The sequence below is a fragment of the Aphelocoma coerulescens genome, chromosome 4 (genome assembly GCF_041296385.1).
Source record: "Aphelocoma coerulescens isolate FSJ_1873_10779 chromosome 4, UR_Acoe_1.0, whole genome shotgun sequence".
NCBI lineage: Eukaryota > Metazoa > Chordata > Aves > Passeriformes > Corvidae > Aphelocoma > Aphelocoma coerulescens.
The window spans coordinates 3,682,084-3,704,518 of record NC_091017.1 but is presented as its reverse complement, the minus strand read 5'-3'; the positions used below and the strand labels follow the sequence as shown (position 1 = coordinate 3,704,518).

The following is a 22,435-nucleotide window of genomic DNA, read 5'->3' as shown; positions in this document are numbered from 1 at the left end:
CACTAGAGAAAATATATTAGAAGATTGCCTCAGAGAAACTCCACTAACTCAGGAAGAAAGGTAAAAAAGGTAGGGAAAAAAAAGGTAGTCTGAGTTAAGGCCAGGCTCTTTCAAGAGCTATTTCCAGAAGATGACACAAATATTCAAAATGATTCTCATTAATTAAAACTCCAACCCTCTGTCAATATATCTCTTTTCAGTGTTTCAATTCTAAGCCTGCGTTATTCCCTATTACTCTGCACAAAATAAATGAAAAAATACCTTGAATCTCAGAACAATTAAAGTCTAAGTTCACTTCAAATGTGAAAAGAACTGGAAAAAAAGGGAAGAGTTCCAAAAGGGTTGATGAAAACTCATCTGCAAGGGAGATCTACAGGTATGCCTCACTGGGAATATGTCTCCAAAATAGCCTAGAAAAATCTCAGACACTGCTGGAAAGTTGCTTTTCCACGTAGCTCATTGTTTATAACTATCTGTAGCGGGTCTGGCTGGGCTGAAGTTAATTTTGTTCACAGCAGCCTGTCTGGTGCTGTGTTTGGGATTTGTGAGTGAAACAGTGGTGATAAAACACCAGTGTTTTGGCTGTTGCTGAGCTGTGCTTACACAGCACCAGAGCTTTCTCCTCCTCTCCCTCCCTCCCCCACCAGTGAGTAGGCTGGCACTGCACGAGAAGCTGGGAGGGGACACAGTCGCTGCAGATGACCTGAACTGACCTAAGGGAATGGAGGAGGAAATGCAGATGTTCATGGTTATGCCACCCCAAGTAACCCTTATGTGTATTGAGGTCCTGCTTTTGAGGCAGGAGGCAAACATCAGCCTGCTGATGGGAAGTATTGAATAAAATCCTGATTTTGCTCTGTCCCAAGGATCACATTACATAGTAACAATTTTGTCTTAATCAAGCAGTTCTTTCTTGACCCTGAATGATTATTGAACAAACACTTCAATTATTAGCACTACTCCCTCATTTAATTCTAAGATGAGGATTCTTGAAAAGCCATGATACACACATGAAATAAAGAAATAAATCCTTTGTAATATTTACTAATCATGGATGGACTAAAAGGTCGTCTCAGATTGCCTTGTTCTGCATAGAAGGGCAGAGCTTGTGTGGACCATGCTATTATCCTAAAAAATCATCTCTAATTTAATTTTAAGACATTTACATCAAGTTTTTCACTTTCACCTAAGCAGGCCATATTTGTAACAGATGATGTTATAATAAAAATTATGGAAAGGGAAGAAACAGAGCAGTATTAAGCCCAAAGTGTTTCCCAGAGAGCAAGAACCCTTCAAAACACCCTTTCCCTTTTCCTGATTTTATATTCACCTAATTAATCTGATGAACCAATATGAATTTCTTTCACATACGTCTGAAAGCATTGCAGTAGCTGTTGTGAGGCAGCCTGAATATCCAAGCCCAGCAGTTCCACAGTAAATCCATTTGTTTAAAGGCAGATACACAGCAAGTGGGGATAAGGCAGGATATTTTAAAAGGACATGCCTTGAACTGATGTTTTCAGGCTTACATTTAAATGGTGGGAGGACAACCATCCACGTGGAAACTATTCCTTCCAGTACAGTAAGGCAAAAAAGGAAGACAAGCACAGAGACCGAACGGCAGTGCAAGCAATAGAGTGACGTGTCGTACTTTTCAAAAGCACTAATGAGAAAGTAAGAGGCTCATTCTGAACCAGGCAACAGTACAGTACAACCAGCAGTAATTTTTAAACCTTTCATATTACACCATCTTTAATGAATGGAGAATCACCCTTGCACTGCCAGTTTTATGCCTTCATTTTTCTCCTTTAGGTGATGGCCAAATATTTCCACAAACTGCCACTTTCCAGCTGATTAATCTATCAGTTTTGCATCTACACAATCAAACTAAGCAGTCCTTAGAAATTTGCTGTGTGAATGATGGCCTCGGTGTTCTGGCTGCAGTGAAAGCCTTTTACTCATGAGTGGCCTGCACTGCTTTAGCAGCCTTCATAGACTTCCACAACTAAAGCCAGGATGGTTTTTATTCCATTTCTTGTTTTACTTCTTCACCTCCTTTAGGCACCATCCCTTTCACTTTCGATGTCCACACTCCTGCCTTTTCACTACATTACATTTATGAGAAGAAGTGGAGTCACAATGTGTTTCCCAAGCTCTAAAGCTTCTTCTCTATAGGAATAACCGGGATAACCACTGGTCAGTAAAACACGCCAGGAGCAGCACTGAAATGTCACAAATCCTACTCCAGTTCTTGTTGGGTTGCACAGACTGAACACATGATAAAGCACAGCATTTTTCATTGAAGAAACAAATGGAAATGGGTTAATTGAAAAAAATGCTACATAATTGACTGTTGAGTAAATCCCAAAGTGAATTAGGTGATTCATTGTGGAATTTTTATTTTTTTAACTGCAAATCTGTTATCCTGACCAGTATAATCTAAATTTTAATTTCCTTTCACTTCAGGAGATCTGCTTTTTCAATGGAAATATTAAATATAAATTTTCTTGTACTTCCAGGCTTTTTGGATGAGCTGTGTACTGGCCTAACAGTGCCAGACTCATCCTCGAAGCACTTGCTCCCGGCTTCCAGCACCTTTGCTAGTCATGCAGTGATAATTTCTAATTCCTGCTCCTGATTATTGATTACACTGCATTGATACAATGCCAGAACACCCTGAATTCTATCTTGTCTTGTCCAAACCTGATTTCCCGATCCATCAGCACAATTTACAATGAGGTACGTACTGATTTGCCAAGCATGGATTTCTGGCCTGCATGACTGAGGAGGAGGTCACACTCATCATCCCTCTCCTGGTCCCCGGTAGGATGAAAACTACCTATGTCACACCTATGAGCTGCATTAATCAAACAGATGAAATAATAACTTAAAATAGATATTTTGAGCTCACATCGGTGAATTAAAAATAGCTCAGTACTCTTCAATTCTATCCACTGCACATTCTTTAGCTATTTACAAGGTGTGTTCTCTAGGCCAGAGTCTGGGATAACATCTGGCTGAAAAACAGGTTTCTTAGAGGTGGGTTGGCTCTTAATTTTCAGGATAGAATATGTTACTGCTGCTCCTGCAAATGTGTAGTCCATTAAAGCAGGTAATGAAAAACCATCTGTCTGTGGCAGTAATCTCCAGTGAAAGCAATCTTGCATAGAAGTCCATACTCTCCCACTGGATGCTTTAATGAAAAAAATAAAGCAGCTGGAACATAATCCCTAAATATTTCTTGATTCTCCAAAATAAAGAAATTCAGAGAACCCAAATGCCCTCCAGAGAGGCAGATTGCTCCTCCCAGTAAGGCATTCTGTTAAGGGACAGCTGTTCAGTTTCCAGAGGAGATGGCAGAAGTTTAGCTGCGAGGTCCAATCCAGTGTTTATGAACCACCAGTCAGAAGACACACCTTAAAAATCTATTGTTCAGGTGTAGCTTGTAGGCACCAAGTCAGGTGCTGACAGGCAACTAATTTAAAGAAGTCATCCTAGCTCCAAATATACACAACTGAATCTATAGTGAAGAAGAGCATAAGAATAAAAAAGTTGAATTTTTATGTGAAAATAATGAAAAATTGTTCTTACATAGGAGATGTTTTATAGGGAAAAAAGAAGCATTTTTACAGTGGAAACACACAATCTATTCAGTGCTACCAGGAAAATGATGAATCTACAGATACCTTGAAACCATGAAACCTCTCAAGTACAATGATAAGGATTGACAAATAAAAAGCCAAAATATATTAAGAAGGTACTGGGGAAAACATATCCCTTACCTCATGAAGAAAAAGGAAAAACCAAAATATTGGCTGAGATTATCAGTTCCATTGTACCCACTCTATATTTTTTCTGAAAATCAGAATTATGTTAAGTATATTTTGCCCTGAACAATTTTAAGCCAGTGAAACCATTTAGATTAAACTAAGAATGAAAGCAGAATTACACAGTTTCAGTCAAGGTCTTGATGACCCTATTTCATTTTTAGGTTTTCCTTCTGTCTTGTCCATGCCATTTCTCCCTTTTTTTCTTTCTTTTAAAGGTACCCTTGCATTCATCATCCCCAGCTGATCTTCTGGGAAGCTTTCAAGTGTGGAACTGGAGCCAGAGAGCTGCTGAGTCTGTGTTCAGAGCTGAGGCTGATCTAGCTACAGTGAGGAGACAACTGTCTGGCTGCAGATGGGCAGAACTGGCCAAGTTCCATCTCCACACATGGAATGCTGAAGGGTAAAGTGAGACCTCCTTTTAGCTAGGATACTTCACTGGAAAATAAAGTTGAGCTGAAAACTACGTACTGAGAAAGGCTTCTCTATTGCCTTTGTGTAAAAACATGGGAAGATCTGCTGTTTTCTCTCTGAGAACACAGATTCCTGACAGATTTTCATGGGCCATGGCAAGAATAATGTACACAAGGTTTTGAAAATGCTGATAGTACTTTCAGCTGCAAATTGCTGCAACAGAGTTCTAGTACAGAGGAGCTTCCAGATGTGCCAAAAAACATGGGAGTTCCCTGTCTGCAGTGCCAAGAATCTTATGCAGTTTTAGAGATTGAAGAATTTTTTAAAGCCAATTCCACGCAGTGAATTTCTATGCCCTTAGCTGTTGTAAAGTGATGAGGCAAGAACAAAATTCAGGCCAAGAACTGCAGTGCACAGACAAAACTTAATGGAATACAGAAAAAATGAATTGCAAAACTGCTGTAATTTAAATATTGCTGGGTCTCAGTGTAATCTGTATAACACCAAAACATGCACTGAAAATTAAAAATAAAACCCAATGAAGAATGGTAGAGAGCAGAAAAGGCAATAGTCAGTGGGTCACTACCAAGAAGAAACATGGGGAAAAAAAGGCAAGGAAAACCTTGACTGAGAAGAAGTGATCAGTGGGAATTCTGAATTGAGACTGGTATTGTTTCTGTGTCTAGCAAATGTATTCAGCAGAGTTACATTGCAATACCACTGTTAATCTGCATAGGTAACACTGTAGAGATTAAATGGTTACAAGTTAAGCCTTCACACAAAATTATCTTACTAAGACTTCCCAAAAAGACTTTCCTGAACTAGGAGTCTCCAACACGGAATTCATGGACAGGATTTCAAAAGAACATTACATATTTGTTATTACATAATAAGGTTTTTGACAGAACTGATATTACTGTATTACTTTGTAATACATTAATTTTGAGCCAGTTTTTGTTTTCTTCTCTTTTATTATGTTTTTATGAATGAAAAGCAGAATATTAAGCCCAGTTATCAGTATAAGGTTGTTCTAAAGGTTTTTCAGAACTTGAGAGAGTATTAAACATTTCCCAAGATCTTTCCTCTATAATTAGATGAAAATCATACTCTAGATCAGGTAACTTTTTCTCTGGAAAATGTTCAAATCTAGCAAGAACCTTTGAGCATGTACTGGAGTTATTTAGAAGTTAGGTTAGCAACATGCAAGCAAATAAAATAAAACAACTCAAACCCTTTTCCCCCCCACACTCACAGACCACAGTAAACTTCTTTAAGAGTGAGGAATTACCACAGACTTTTTAAAATAGCCTTTTTGCTTTAAACCAGCAGCCTTACCATCTGTTCTATGCTAATTAGGAATGCAAAAAGAACACATTTCACAGTTACATCAGCACATAGTAAGATTAAACTGTTTAAATGGCTGGGTAGAAGCTTCCTAGGCTCATTCAATGGTATTTCCAGCTGTTTCCCATGTTTGTGACACTTATAAGGAGAAATGATATCCTAGATAACACGAAAGCTTTAGAGTTACTAAATGTTTCTTTGTATCCACTATTAGATACAACGATCTGTCAGTTTAGGACTGCTGTTGGTTCTTTTGAATTTGGACCAGGAACTTAGAGCAAAAGTGAAGAGACAGCATAAAAGAGAACAGTGTAAATTTATTTGGAATTAGAGCAACATATTTGGGTAAAATAATCTACTCAATATATCATTACTACCTTAGCTGCTAGAAATTAGTATGAATTACAAATACTGAGATATTACTTTTATTAATATCTGGGAAATGTAACAGGCAGTGGGGAATGCTTAGGTGAGAAAACAACATCTGGCTGGCAATAATCACAAATTATACAATTGGTTTAAAAAGTAAAGTTAGTTGTGTCTGAATCTGCAAAAATCACAAATGCAGAATGTAATGGGTGAAATAATAACAGATATTTGAGAAGTAATCAAAAGTAAGAACAGATATTTAAATATATGAAAAGCAGTCAGACTGAAATAAAAAGAATGTGCTTGCAACACTGTAAGAGAAAAATCGGACAAGCAAAACAGTTCCTTGTCTTTTATTAAAGATGAGATACTGTGAGACTGTAACAAAGCAACATTGCCACTAGACTTCCACAGGATGATGTAGGTTCAGACTGAAAATGGAAACAATTGTGGTTTAAGTAAGAAGATTTGTAAGCCATGTATAAGAAAGTTCATAGAATCCTCCAGACTTCTGACTATTTAGCAGTCATTAAACGTGCAAGAGATAGATAATAGACGGCACATTTAAAAAAGTATTGGTTAAATTAGTTAGAAATGCAAAGACTGTGTAAGATTGCATTTAGTGTTGGAGATGCTATGTTAGATTTAAAGTGAATTGTCAGTTTCTTCTTTTCCCTGTTTCTTTGGTTCTTTAAAATAAAATTCCTGCTTTATAAATATAATTTGCTTTATAAAAACCCCTTCAGAATAAGTACCTGTACACGTTGTATAAATTGATCCTTTTCTTCTACAAGTTTCATACCAGTGCTGCTGTGATATTTCTCTGTTCCATTTCAGCAATTATCTGTAACAAAGAAATGCATTCACAATTTGTCTAGTGTACTTTGCACAGGTAGTACAAGTTTTTATTGTGAGTCTCTCAATACTTTCCCCAAACTTATTTAGACTGAGAATCTAGTGATGCCGACCTGGTTTTAAACCACTTTTCGTGCTGATCCGCCTTCTACCAGCATTTAAGGAACATCAGAAAATATTCTCCTTAAATATTCTAGGAACCCTGAAGTGTCTGTTCTGTCGTCTGTGTGAAATGGGACTTTCTGAGGGTGTTTTATTCTGGTTTGGGGGGCTGAGAGAGGCACCCCATGGAAGGGCTGGTTCAACTTGAAAGCCCTGTTAGGACACGGCACCGGCTCCCCCCATGGCTGCCCACAAGGCTCTGAGGGGGCTGTTGAAACCAAAGTAAAAAAAACCAAACCAAACCAAACCAAACCAAACCAAAACAGAAAAAAAAAAACCAAACCAAAAACACCCACAAAACACACAAAAAACGACCGCTGAAAACTACGTTGCCAAACGCAATGGAGTGACCGGACAGTCACCTGGAACACCTGGAAGGCTTTGCCGGCATGTTTCCACCTGCTTGCCGATCCTGAGGCGAGACTAAGAGCGAGAACACCGCCCCTTTCGAAGACTTCCGAGGGCGGGACCGCCCTTCCCTCACAGTTGACCGCCCTTCCCTCACAGTTTCCCGCCCGCGGAAGTCTTCCAAAGGGCGGGAAACTGTGAGGGAAGGGCGGTCCCGCCCTTTCGGAGACTTCTTAGCCCCCGCTCTCTGAGGGGCCCTCGGCTGTGAGGGGGGTGGAGCGCTCGCTCCTCAGGACTGGCGAGAGGCGCTGGCGTTCTCCTGGCGGGTTGGTGGGACCTTGCTGGCTATGAACGCGGTGTGGCTGGTAAGAGTTTCTCCCTCCTCTGCCTCAGGAAAGAAGAAGTTTGTTTTTAAGAAGAACAGCGCTCTGAGGGGCTGTTAATGGCGGGTCCGCGCCGTCTCCTCTTACGGCTGCCTTGCTTTGGGCTGTGGCACTGACTGAGGTGCGAGGTCACTCCTTTCCTTCTGCTTATGGTTGTACATATATATATATATGTGAATTTTTACATATATATGTATATATGCATACGTTATATGTATATATACACACATGTGTTTGTCAGTCCCTGAGTTTGGAGAAAAGACACTGCTGAGCACCTTCAGGCAGGTGAGGGTTAACCCTACTTGTCAATCTGTTGTGTGAGGGATAATGGTTTCCCTTATCTTATATGCTTAATATACGAACCAGCAGGGTGCTAATAAAAGAAATAGCTATTACTAAAGCTTTTTTCTCTCAAAGAAGAAAACAAGTCCATGATTTTGGTTTTATCTGACCCCAGCATTGCCTTGAGGGAGTGGGGTGGGTTTAAAGTAGCTATTAAAATTATTGCTGGGAAATGAAATTTGATTAAAAAAGCAGCAGCCCCACGGCTTTACAAAAGCATTTTGGTAAAATAGTGCTGTTTCAGGTTGTTACTTGAGCTCTGGGCGCTGCTTTATTGAAGGTATCTACTTAAAATATTACAGATATGAAATGGAAAACTGCCTTTTATTATTCAATATTTGAACAGCAAATACAGGCCACTAGAAGGTAAAAGGTTTGCCTGCCCCATTGGTAAATGCTTATTATTTCTGTAGCACAAATGGCTCTTACACAGCAGTATGATATTATTTTTATAACTTTGAATTTTTTTTTTTTTGTTACTATTCCTTCTGGTGATTATAATTAGGCAGAAAAAAGTGTGTGTGTTTTGTTAGGGGTTTTTTGTTTGTTTATTTTGAAAGGGGGCTCAAAAATGTGAATTGCTGGTACTTTCTCCCTGACACTGAGCTACCAAAGCAATCTTTGCCTGGAAATAAATACTTGTAATTGCTAGCAGCCTTCCAGGGGAAAGTACGTGGTAGTCCTTGACCCTCCCAGGGTTCAAGTAGTAGCATCAGCTAAAGAGGTGTTAGAAACACCATCTCCAATATGATTTTCATTCTACAAAAACAAATTATATATAGTGGATATAAGCATTTTATTTGCTGACATTTATTCAGCTGAGTAAAAAGAAGTCATGTTAGAAGGAGAGATTGGGAGAGTTGCTTGAAAGTAGGAAGTGTGGGTTGAGAGCAAGCATCAAATGGTGTATAAGTAACTTCCATGCACACAACAAATAGTAATCTTGTATTAAATAGCATTAATGACGTCAGAAAGGAAAGTTTCAGACACTAACATTTTATGTGCATGGGTAAATGGTTCTTATGGCATCAACCAGAAAATGTTCAATGTTAATACTTTTATTACATTAATTTTATAGAATTATGTCCCCTTAAGGGCTTAGGGAAGCTGCCAATATTTGACATGGCTTGTATTTTGTTATGATTAGATCAAGCTTTTAGTATAGAGCTCAGTTAATACTGCCAGGATATTTGGCTCCTATGATAGATTAGTAGCCTTCAGTTTTTCCATATACTTTTGTCTGTTGCACCTTTTTTAACAAATGGGCTTAATTAGTGCTAATAAAAGTGAGACAAACAAGAATGCTCAATTCTTTGCTGGAAATATTTAAGTGGAAGTGTGAATCTCTGTGAAAGGTAGTAGTACATATTTTCTCATTTCAGACTGTTTTCAAACAGCTCACTTGGCTTTTTGGGAGAATCCTGCAGTTTTCAAAAAAAGCACAAAAAAATTTGAGTTTGTGCCATAAAACTCAGAATAGCTGAGGTTCGACCCCTGTGCTTTTTTAAAGGGTGTCCTATATTTCCTTGCCTTATTCATGCTGTGATTTTTTGTGTATAACAGCAGTAAATTCACAGTGTTACTGTAAAACTTCACTGGTGGATGCCAACTTCACCATTTTCAGGTAAGTGCTTGGAAGGAGAGCTTTGTTTTTGTTGCTTTTATTGTTTAGTTCTGAAGTTAATACAAAGTAACAGATAAAAATGTTGCAGTGGTTGGCTGCTTGTTACTGTTATTAGTGTTACAGTGTTATTTCTTTGCCAAGGAGCGTTTCTATGTGTACTGTGCATGGGTGCAATTCCAGAGATATGGGTGGCAATCAAGATAACTTTGAGTTTTATGTTCTTGCAGTTTTCCAAATGCTTAAATAGCTCCTACAGTCGTGTTTTACTTGTCTATGAGCTACTTGGAACTTGCTGGAAATGGCAGGCTCCAAGCATGCCGGTGGGCAGGAATCACAGCAGGGCCACCAGGCTACAGGACTGTTTGCAGCTCATTCAGCAGTTACTGGATTGGCTATTCTCTTTATAAAGATGCCAGATTTGGGGGCCCAAATTGGGTATTTAACTACAGGGTGCGAGTATGAAACCTTTGTCTAGAGTGCCAGATTGGATTGTATTGGCTGTGCGGTTGACTATGGTCAACCCATGATGCTTGGTAAGATTTGCCTCATGATTGATTGTGCCTCTCAGAAAGTAAATATGCATTTATAAGACTCCAAGTCTTTCTAAATCTATAACTTTAATGAACACTGGCTATTGTATTTACCCATTTATGTCTCACTGTTAATAAATTTAGAGTTATTCAGATATATTAAAGCAAACCCAGACCTCTCTAGCTTATCTGATAGAGAAATGAAGACCAACAAGTCAGTAATTCTCTACATGTAATGTGTTTTAGCAGAACTACATTACATCATCCTGGTTTGTGATGAGTGATTTTTAAGTCTGAAGTAGACCATGAGGAGTATAAAACCTTTCATGTTTACAATTCTGTTCTGTATTGATATTCGTTAAAGCTGAATACTCATTACAGTTTCTACTTGAAAAGGCTGCAAGTATGATGCCAGTGTAGCACAATTTTTCAGCTGAAGTTTTAGGCAGAAAGGTGATAATGTCTGTGCATGCAATGAAATTGATGCTGTGTTGCAGAACTTTTTTTGGCAACATAAAATAAGGGTGAATTTCTACCTGCTTTTATTCTCCAAAGTTACAGGAGAGAAGATAGAAAAAGTTAAACGTTAAGGTAGTATTTATTTCATACTTATCAACCAGTAGATAAGCTTTTTCAGATTGATACTTGAAAAAAAAATTGCTTTAGTGTGCATGTTCTCTATTGAGTGAATACAAAAGAAAATAATTTGTTTGCCAAGAAAATAAATCATATGACACAAACTAAATCAGTTCCTCATATTTTTCTTCTGGCTGATGGATGTCTGACAGGACCTATATTCTGTCTTGCCCATGACTAAAACAAAAAATGAAATATTTTCTTGTCTTTAATGGCAAATATTTATTCCTGTATTCTTGTTATTTTTTTACCTTCTCTGAGCTGTGCTGGCTTTTCTACCTTTTTGCTGCAGCAGCCATCTTTGCACAGCTCAACTGAGCTGTTTTGGCTGAGCAAGGCAGGAAGGAAAAGGAAGCAGAGACTCCTAACATTTTTCTCATGTACCTACAATGGGGGGTGCCCTTGCTATCCTACTTAGGTCACTGTGTTGGATGGGCAGGATGGGTACATATCCTAAAATAACACTAACAGACTTTGATAGAATTAAAAATGGGTTCTCCTCAGAGATAGCAAGGATTCAAGGTCTAAACTCAATATAAACGTGGCAGTCTGTATTATCTCTTATATTTACCTAGGAATATGAAAGAGTTGCATAAAAAAAAACATTAAAAAAATTAATTGGTTCATCTATTCTTGTCTATATTGTGGGGCTGGCTGGTAACACTGTAATTATCTCATGCAAAAAAATCTTGCTTTCAGATAATTACACACTTTTTCAGCCCTGGTATAATGCACAAGACTATCACTATTAAATTATAGGACTAGATTAAATGTGAAATGCAAACTTTCAAAGGAATTGGCTAGCTCTGTACAGGGGCATTATTTTATTAATCTGAAAGCATAATAAACCTTTCACTTCTACAGTACAAATGCATCTGCATAATTGCTTACTGCTGTTGGGTATTTTTCTTCAACAAAGCCAAGAATTTTAGAATGCCTAAATAATAAAGCTTTTTCATGGTTAAAAGGAAGGTTGGAGTAAGATTTGGCATGGTCTTAATCCTGTTTTGAACTCAGGGTCTAAAATGTATTGTTTCTTTTAGGAATAATAGGCACATTATAAATATACTTCAAGGACTGTATTATACATACATTCTTTGCTTGATTTTTTCCCTAATTTTCTCATTTTAAAAAGCCAGAGGTTTTTTTCAGTTTTGTACTATTTTTCTCTTAGAACTGCCATTTTCTATTAAACCTAGGATATCTTTACATTAGGCTCACAGACGTGCTAGGGTTTAATAATACAAATATGTATGATTTCTTTTTAACTTGGCTATTACTAGTAATAGTAGTGAATATTTAGGAACTAATTTTAAGTGTAATAGGTAGAAGTTTTTTTCTCATGGAATTTCCTATTAAGAAGGAATAATGCATTAAATAATGGAGGTACAACCAACAGCCCTTTCTTGGACCCCGTAATTTTTGCTTCGCTTAGGTTTGCCTGTTGTGCTTCCATGTTATTTGGTAGAGACAACTATTGCAGTGCTCAGTGTATGATATGCCTTGAATGACAAGAGCCATAGTATATAATTTAGTACTTAGAAACAGCTTTTGTGCTGTGAAAGTGCCATAGGGGAAGGCAAATCCACTGTAGGAATAAGGTGCACAGAGGCTGATGTTGCAACAGATTACATGGCTGTTCCCATTCTCAGCAGGCAAAGAAAATTCTGTTCAAATGACTGAATTTTCAAATTAAGGAGAACTGAGTCTTCTGTTTTATAACTAAATGCACTGCAATTATGACTGTAACACTGGAAAGAGAAAAGCAACCAGCGGTAGATGAAGATATGTGCCATGAATCCACTGGGTTAAGAATGGCATGAGTGAATTTATTCTTTTTCTTGGAACAATGTGAAATAAACAGGGAGTTGCTTAATAAAAATCCTTCATAGCACACTGCAGAAAAGAGCCATTATTAAGCTGTGTAATGAAACAAGTCAGATTCTGTTGAACAAGTTGGTATTCCTGCTGAAATTGAACATTCATCTACAACTGTTTCTAGTTATTCCTCACATCAGAGATGGTACAATGCCTGTAAAAATTGAGTGATCTGCAATGAAAAAGACTCATTACAGTATGGTACCTTCTTCATTTCCCTGGATTTGCAGGGCTGTTTGTGCCATTATTTCCCTGGATTTATTTCCTGAGTGCTGTTCTTCCCAGTCACAGATGTCTGAAGCTGTTGTTTGTGGATGAGTTGACCATCCTTATTGTGCCAAGGTTGTAGTAAGGAGACACAGTTACTGAGGTGTCTTTAACTTTGTTGAACTGCCTCAGAAGATTTCCTTTTTTACCAAATAGAAGAATGTATTTCTTGCTCTAGGAGGCGTCTTCTTGTAAAAGGACGAATATGGTCACTTAAAATCAAGAGGGGGCTTCAGGCTGGGGATGAAGGCTGGATGTTTTGAGGCTCTCATGAAAAACTCCTTTCTCAGGGTAATTTTTTTTTTTTTCTGATTTGAAAACTGTCTTAATTGCAGCTCACTGATCCTGATATAAATATGATACTGCTTTTCAGGTGCTCTCTGTGTTGCTGTGCCACTGAAAGAAGCTGACAGTCCCTAGATACCACAGATTGGGTAAATGAACTCCCGTGTGATCTTCCAATCCCTTTTGATGTAGAGCTCCTGTAGGAAGAATGTGACACGTTTAAACTATTCTGCTGCATTCTGGTGATCTTTGGCGTTCAGGATCTGGTTCAGGAACTTTGGGCAGTTTAATGATGCCCACCTAGACCTCAGCCTAAATCAAAGATGCGTGCCTACATATTGGCAATACTAATTATAAGAAATTTCTTGCTATGGTAAAATTCTGAGGCTGGGTATAGCACTCTTTGAATGAAGTCTGTGCAAGAACAATTTAAAATAAATTGTTCTTTCTAGCACAAAAGAAATTTGTACAAAAATTGGCATGTTTCACATTATTTTCATAATTTACTGGCTCCTGTGAATAATTTTGAATCAAGACTAACAACTGAATGTTAGAAGACATGATGAAATCCTAACAGGATCCTGGCGGGTTTTACAAGACAGTATTTTATAGTTAAAAATATAAAGTCTGTAGTAAAATTAGCTTGTCCTGCAGCAATCTCCACCACAATTAGATGTCATTAATAATGCAGTGTTGAAAAAGTTTGCATAAGAAATCCAGAGCATTAATATTTTATTGTTGCTAATACGCTTTGCTTTCTGTTCACATTTTCTGACTTGAGCAAGGGAAAAGTGGTTTTTAACAGTTTTTTTTCCGTATGAGTAGAGAAATATTAATCACTTTCTCAGGAAACTCCCAGGGGAACTTGCACATGGGTAAAGCTTATTTTAAAGCTTTTTTTTCTCATTCAGGTTTGTTCTGATTAACATTATATGAGCCTTTTCCTTTAAATTCAGTGTGTGAAATCTTATTCTGCCAAAGCCCAAGGCACAAATTCCCTGGTTATATTTGGAATGAAATTCTGACCCTATTAATAATCAAAGGTTTGACAAATGCCAAACTGCTGAATGAGATCAGAACACAAAAAGTCCTGCCATGTAACTAATTTCTAACAGCTAATCATTGGAGTGCTTTTCACTAGCTGGAGGCCACCCAGCCTCAGAAAATATTCACCTGTATAACTTTATCAAAAGTAGTTGCATGGACTTCGGTGATGACTCACAGTGGCTGATATAATTTGACACAGTAAAGGAATCTGTCAAATCAAAATCAAAGCAGAAGGGAGTATTTTTGTATTTCAGAGTAGAGCTAAGGCAGGAAGATTTGTGTGCTCTGCTGCTGGATGTACATGACATCATGTAAGCATGAACCTGTCTATGAAAAGCATCATCAGAAACCAGAATCTTTGTGAAACTTTAGAAACTGAGTTATAGATACAATCCCAAAAATCCTACCTTAAAAACAGACACAAAACTTGTTTGAGGTCAGTAGGTATGAGTTAGTGGCAGAAATAGTCTGATAGTATTATTGTTTCATATGATTAATTTATTCCTCACAGATATGTCAAGTGCTTCCTTTCTACTGCGAATTTTTCATTAAGGTTACTTTGAAATAGTCTTGGCTCTGTAATTACCTATTCTGATCACCAATAAAGGCATTAGTCTTATGTCTTATTGTAATTTCAATGAAGTTAGGATTTCATAGCTATTTTGCTGTAAAAAGAGTTAGTAAGGCATTGTTTATGGAATTCTACTGCACCCATAAAGAAGGCTATTTCTGTGAAAGATAAAAATGCTATTGCTTTGAGTTGCCATTGAAATGAGAATCCCTTTTCATTGCAGCGGTAACTACAACTTATGGTCATTAAGTCTCAAAAGAATCCTTTATTACCTCCCCTCTTTCCTACAGAATGTCAGCTTAAAAAGTAATAAGTAACATTCAAAGATTTTGTGACAGTGTAAAGCTATTTTAACAAGTATTTGATTAAGCTAATGTAGTACTAATCTGTCAATTTTTTGCCTTAACAGTATTATCTGGTTAATCTTTTACTGATTGTGTTTCCTTGATTAAAAAAAAATCAGTATTTTTACGTTACTAAAAAATGCTTTTTTAGTACAAATATGCCACATTCACTGTATTAAAATGGCATTGGAGAGGATAATTACTCTAAAGATTTATTTACTCAAAAATATTCTAAATTACCTAATTCATTAATTCCCACCTTATTAATGTCCCTGTCAGCATTTAAGACCAGCATGACTAATCAGATGTCAACAAAATGCAATTACTACCAAGTGAAAAGTAATTTTCATCCTTATGTTTTTAATGAGCCTGATACAAAGCAAATCTCCTGTAATTGCAGTGTTCCTCAGCTACTCACAATAAAGTTATGGCTTGGGCTTTCCATCACTACAACTACTTTGCAGAAGAGATTTGCGGTACTGAATTCCTTTCTTTTTTCTTTTTGACTCAATTTTATGGGTAAATCAGCTCCCTATAGGAGACTTTTTGGTTTTATTGGTAATTACTGAATATGTGTCTGAAATGCACAATTGAAATACTAGTTTTTATTAATCTGTTCCTGGTTAATTTTTGTAGAGTCCTCTACTACTGCACTAATGACAATTTTATATTTTTATTCTCAAATTTATTTTCAAATTCTAAAAATATTTCTCTCTGATAAAGAAATCCCAAAGTTTGGCACCTTTTGGAGCTTTTATTGAAAAGGATAATCTGTTTCTCTTTGTGAAGGTGTCTTCAGTTATTTTATAATTTTGGGGACTGAGGAAATGTTGAAAACTTAATTGAGTGAGATGTTTTTGAACATCATCTGTTATAGTTTGCGATTACTGAATCAACACAATGAGGTTGGAAATTACTACGTGAAATACTTTGCTCTGTGACTCAATCAGAGCCTGTCCAACAGAGCTGGATGTGGTCCTGGTTACTTGGTGCGCTCACTGACATTTAGGAAGTTCTCAGTAATTTCTTGTCCATCTGTGAACAAGCCCATTTACCAGCATAAATCTGCAGCCATGGAAAAAATGAGGAAGGAGCTCACATGTAACACCCTGCCTATGTAAATGGTGCATCTGGTGCTTTTTGAGGTAGTGCCAGTGACTATTTCTAAGCAGACTAAGACACACTCAACTGATGGCAAGAGCAATCAAAACCATGCCCTGGTATGTTTTAGTTTGTAGAACTGTGGGAGAACACTCAGAGGAGAACACCCCACCTGTACAAAAAATATTAAAATAATACCTAAAGGCACATAATTATGAAGTAACACACCTATATGTAGCAGGATGTCATCATGATGAAAACTTGCTCTTACATAACATTCAGAAAACATAAGTTCTCTTCCTATTTTCCCCCCTCACTGTATCAATAGCAAGTCTTTTTTAAAAAATGGAATATTGTGGCTTTCAAATCATACCTTAGAGACAGTACAGATTATTTGCAAAGATCAAGACAGAAGAAATATGAAAATTAAATAGATGAACTCTGAGATAATAAAAAGATATGTAGCAGTCTGAGTGCTGGTTTGCCAGCACCACTGTTGTGTGTCAGGAATTCAGGTCAACAGAGGCGGGAGGAAACGAGTCTGTGGAGGCCTCAACATCCAGCTCTTGATAAAATATGGCAAGGTAAGAAGATGGTTCTGATTTTTATATGGATTTTTTTAATCTTCTTGATTTACTGTTACTTGCTGCTCTTCATACTCATGTGTATCACCCTTCTGAGTACCTTAAATATACAGCCCAAGGTCTGCTGAGTCTTTGAGCAACAATAACTGTTTGGTTTTTAAATGTAATTAATAATATTTCCAAAGTGTACTGTTAAATCTATAATTCTCTAGCTACTATGACTACTATTTTCATGTGGGCGCCATTGGGAATATGAGCAAAGCTCTGCTGTTTTCTGGTTGCCACTGTTTTTAATTGCTGTAGCTGTGCCAAAGTTGACTTCTGATGAAATGGCTTGTGTTATGTCCTTTTTCTGTTTTGGATGGCCAGATTAGCTTCGATATTCAGATTTTACAAGCTGAATAGTGTTGCCTCAGCTGAAGATCTGTCACATGAAGTAACAATCTGCACCTCACCAGTAAAAATCTGCTGGAATGGTAGCATTAGGAAGAATTTCAACTGTTTGAGAAAATGTGTATCTGCCCTCACCTGCAGCCTAAGGGCCAGATATAATTAGATTCAGAAATACTGTATTAGAGTATTATATTATCAGATAGAATCAATTTTGCAGGTCTTTCCTGAGCCTGCATACTGTTCTACCCAAACTAATGTCTCCTTTTGTGCTGCTTACATCAAAATCTCTTACTAAGTGCTACACTACTTTTTTAGGTGAATAACAAATTAAAAGAAGATTAACTGCAGTATGGCGACATAAAAAATTATGTTTTCCACCAGTCTTTTGAAGTTAATGTTAGAAAAAAGCAGTGCATGTGTTTTCAGACTTCAAAGTCATCTAGCATGCAAAATTACAACTTCCCAGTATCCTGATAGGAACTCATTCAGTCAGGTAGCTGAATGACAGCTGAACAGAATCCAGCTGGGCCATTTTTACTTTGAAAGTAGTCTGAAATCCCTCCAGCATGTCACAAGGATTGTAGTATCAGAAGCAACAAGATGATTTTTTTTTAATGATGATAGGTCTTTAAAAACCCTGTTTTCACACAGACTGGTAAGTCAGGCTTGCCAAGTAGTCCTGAGATGCTGACTATCCAACTTAGTGGAAAAGTATCCAAAGGAGGACACCTGCTCTTTAAAGAACAAAAAATGCTGACAGTATAGGTGAAAACAGAGTGCTGTACCCTGTCCCAGTGTTCTGTCTTTGTTTAAACCTTTGAGATCACAGTAACCCAAGGCAAGAAAACTTAATTCAAAATCTGTTAAAGGAATTTTTCATTGGTGTTACTGTTCAATTAGGAAAAAATGTAGGAACTGAAAATTCACAGAATGCCATGAGTTTCTTTGGAGAATGTGTAGGAATATTCTGAGTTCAGCTTTAGAAGCTCACCAGATCTTTCTCTGAAGAAATGTTATTTGTTGTCACAGGTCGTAGTGTAACTATTGCTATATTGGGTTGTGGAATGGAAGTGCTCGAGACTGGTAAATAATGTGAGAAAGAAAAGAATTACTACAGCTTTCCAGATAAGAAGCCAAAGATGCTGGTCCTCCTTCCAGAGAATTATATAGTTCATATATAGATCATAAAGAATTTGAACTATGATGCTAATTCTCATCCTCAGGATAATCCAACGGGATAATCATAAACATCCCATTCTTCTGGAAATAATTAAGTTAGAAGGCAATCAATAATTTCAGATTCAGGATGTTGTGTTGAGCCATTCATATATACCTTTAACCTCTTATTTTGTTTCTCATAAGGCATAGCTCCAAAGTGGGTTGCACACTCATGGGTTTACAATCATTTATGTAAATTGAAGATCTGCTTTTATATTTTTTGAAGCATTAACTGTGCAGTTGTTAATCAGATAATGAAAAAGCATCATACTGCTCAAAAATGGTTTACTGTGGAGTTCATTCCTTTCTTTTAGTGTTGATTTCTTCTGATTTAAAACTGCCTCTGCTTTTAATAGGTAATCAGAATATTTTTTTAAAAGGTTAGCTCATGTTTGGAACAGAAAAGTTTTCCTGCTTTTCCTGAAGTTTTTCCTGTTTAGATTTAAGATGATAATTAGTAATATTCACTGCTTAATGCTTTAGCTTGTTCATAGCTGCCTATAGAGAGGCATAATCTTTTTCAGAGCCAGATGGTTGTACATCTTGCATCTGTAGTAGACACAAAATTGGCTCCTTGTGGAAATATTTTTTGCAATTTTTTGGATACATTTCCATACCACTAGTTATAATAATATTGAGTCGCTTTTTTTTTCTTGGGGAGACGAAAGGGGTCATTTGCTTTTTTTAATAAACCCACTTTTTAAAATTAGTTTCCTGTAGAAATTTGAAGTGTGAGATCCCACCAGCAATCAGTTTCTGTCACTTTATGCCTGAGTTTATTTGAAATTACTGGCTAATTACAACCAAATTTGAAACAGAAAATTTTGAAAGTTGTAGCATGGGATAATATAAGGCAGAATTTTTCTCATTAGAGGGAAAGCAGACAGTGGCAGGAAAGTCAAAGTCTCAATCCTTGGAAATCAGACCTGGGTTGGACAGGCCCTGAGCATTCTCAACTAGGTAGTATTTCTTTGAGGGCTGGCATTGGACTGAATGCCTTTCAGAGGTCCCTCCATAGCTAATTTATTCTGTGAGCCTTTGATGAATAAACCTGTATGCTAAATGTCTCATGCTTACTGAAGTGAAAGTCACTGGTGTTGAATGAAAAGAATTAGACTTGGATATTTCTGCATTCAGTCTGGTAAGATCTCTCTGCATATGGCCTCAGAGCAAATCATACAGTAAATCTGGCATTAGGACTCAGAATCAGATAAGAAATGAAGTAAAATGTTGTTTCAATATAAATTCCCGCTAGAGTGGGATCCAAAATGTTGCAGTGTTTTTTAGGCACTAGGTTTCTTCATGCAGTTTTTGTCAGGGTAGCATCAGTCCAACCCCTCCTTATTTTATTCTGGACTATGAATCATTTGTCCTCCCACAGCTGTCATAAAAGTGGCATAAAGTTGGCATAAACTCTGTGTCATCTGTCCTGGCAGGTTTCAGGGAAATTTAATCCTCTTCTCACATCTGATCTTGATTATGTTTGTACTGCTGCGTGATCCAATACTACATGGACTATGCAACCACCCTGACTGGACTTAGCTGCCTTCCTTCCATGGTTTCACTGGGAACTCTTCATCTTTGTGATGTAAAGGCCAAAGAATGTAACAAGAAGAGTCTATGAAAATGAACCAGAGTCAATAACATGCCATGATTAATCCCTGAATATTACCCATAAAAGTGAAGTAAATATTTGGGCAAAGACTCCCACTTTTGACTTAAGAGAAACTGACTTTCATTTACACAGACTAGTAAGCAAAGTCTGCTTTCTCCGAAAGGAGAAATCTGTATTTTCAGGAATGGCATTCAGCTGAATTCAGAAGAGAATCTGTGTGAATGCTGAGTTCAGCAGATGATTGCTTGGAAGGAAAGGAAAGCAACTTCTAAAAATGTATTTTAGAGTTAGGGGAAGTCAGCTTACTGGTCTGAACAGACTCAGCTTCAGTTAAGTGTAAGCAAATAAATGATGGTGTTTCACCATTATTTTAAATGACAGCTGCCTGTAACTTTAAACTTGAGACAATTCCAATAAATAAGTGTATCTTGGCATTTTTATCTACTCGATTGAGCTATTTGAGTTTTTGCATTGACAGTTCTAGTTGTGTAAGTAACTAAAAAATAAGATGTCCTTAGGCATTAACTTGTTAAAACATTGCACAACAAATTTTCTAAATTTTTAAAGAGGGGGATTAGTCTATATCTACTATTTGAGCAAATATTTTGGTTAGGAGAGGTATTGGTGTATTATTGTTTTGCTAACAGTGCTCAACGAATCTACCAGTTTGGGTTTTTAATCTGTTTGGGAGTAGGAAGGACTAAGGGCTGGCTTTAGTATGTTATGTGTGTTTCTCAGCCTGATAGCCTAATTTACTGATAATCAATTATTTAATCTAAGGCTGAATGTGCATCAAAACACTTAAGGATTCACAGTAAATCCTCAGGAGCAGATTCATTAATTTTTTGAAATATTACTTGAGTGATGCCAAGATTGTGATAGGAATAATCACAGGATAATGAAGCTTTTGCTAGAGGGAAGTCAGAATAGGCTACAGGTCCTCACTGAGGACTTTGCTTCTCTGCCAGGGTCAAAGAGAATGAAAGGATGGACGTGTTACCAAGTGCCTGCTCTTGGCTCAGTAACGAGCTTACTTTAAGAATGACAGGGACAAAAACCCCAATGTTTTGGTTGCTAATACTTATCTATGTGGTTTCCTCTGGTAAATTTATTACTGAGTGACACTCTTGAAAGATGAAAGCTGGACGTATTTCTTTGGTAACACATCTAGAGATCTCTCCTGCAATTTGCTTTGTTTTGCCTTGTGTTGCGGATTTCTAATTCTCTATTCCATATAGGTTTGAAACTATTGGTATTCAGATGTTGATGCCACACATCTCTTTCAAACTGAAGCATATTTGTGTCAAACTGTTAAATATTATTCAGAGAAGCTGTCTGACAAGTCTGACAGTACTTGCTCATCAGTGGTTTATGAGCATTGCTCTTACCTGCTTGATTAAAAAACCCCTTACTGCACTTCTTTTTTTCCACTTGCAAGTAAACTGAGTAGTAGAACCAAGTGAGTAGATGTCACTTGCTGATAATGCTATAGATCAGTTGTCAAATTCCAAGGCTGAATTAGCAGAAATATTAAAGAAATACTAAAATTCTCTAGGGTTGGTTTTTTTGGTGACAAGGATTTGAGATGACAAACTGCCGGCTCCTGTTGTTACCAAGGTCTCAAACATCCATTTCCTTTTTGAGTGCAACAAAATGTTTTACCTTGTTAACAAAGTCCCTTTTTGACTTGATAGATGGCTTCTCCAACACATGACAAAGGATGAAATCTTAATTTAAAAAGTTAGTTGGGTTTTTTTCTACACAGGTAAATACAGGAGAGGAATCCTAAAACCAGCATTTCTGTGAAATTTTGAGAGACTTTTAAGTTATTGTTAATATGTACATGCTGCAGTGAGGAGACTAAAATCTTCTTTGAATTTGTGCATAGATGAACTGCAAAGTAGCACACAACATCAGGTTCAAAAATGAAATGGGAACATGGGAGATTTACAGGCCTGTTTTGCATATGAAATTTGTGTGTTGTGTATTTGAAAGCATGGCCTTCTTGCCTTTCATCTCCTTCAGGAGAGAGCAGTCATCTTTCTTGTAGATATTCAAGAAAAACCCAACCAAAGTATATACTTTTAAAAACTATGAAAAAAGCAAGCAATTAGTTCCCCTTCTGTAAGCTTCTGGTGGCTTTAAGTGCACGAAGCTTCCTAATGCTTTACCTGCTCCTTCACTTTCAGATTCTATTTTCTTGCCTACAGTGACTGTGAGCTGTGGATCACTAATGGTCACGGAGAACAGATGTAAACCAAATAGATACTGTGTGAGGCTGAAATCTCTTTTACCACA

At 37.2% G+C, this 22,435-nt stretch overlaps 2 long non-coding RNA genes across 4 annotated transcripts in view; one reads left to right on the top strand and one right to left on the bottom strand.

Annotated features, from left to right (window-relative positions):
- LOC138108911 (uncharacterized) overlaps positions 1–7,467 on the bottom strand; it is a 38,937-nt gene extending 31,470 nt beyond the window's left edge. For all 3 annotated transcript variants that reach the window (XR_011150112.1, XR_011150114.1, XR_011150113.1), the window contains exons 1-2: positions 7,334–7,467; positions 6,710–6,798 (exon numbers count right to left, since the gene is read on the bottom strand). This is a non-coding gene — a long non-coding RNA (uncharacterized lncRNA). The remainder of the gene's footprint in view (positions 1–6,709; positions 6,799–7,333) is intronic.
- Positions 7,468–7,595: 128 nt separating this feature from the next.
- LOC138109324 (uncharacterized) lies at positions 7,596–15,620 on the top strand. The gene is made up of 3 exons (XR_011150403.1): positions 7,596–7,684; positions 13,158–13,270; positions 13,353–15,620. It is a non-coding gene; the product is annotated as an uncharacterized lncRNA (long non-coding RNA).
- Positions 15,621–22,435: the final 6,815 nt, after the last annotated feature.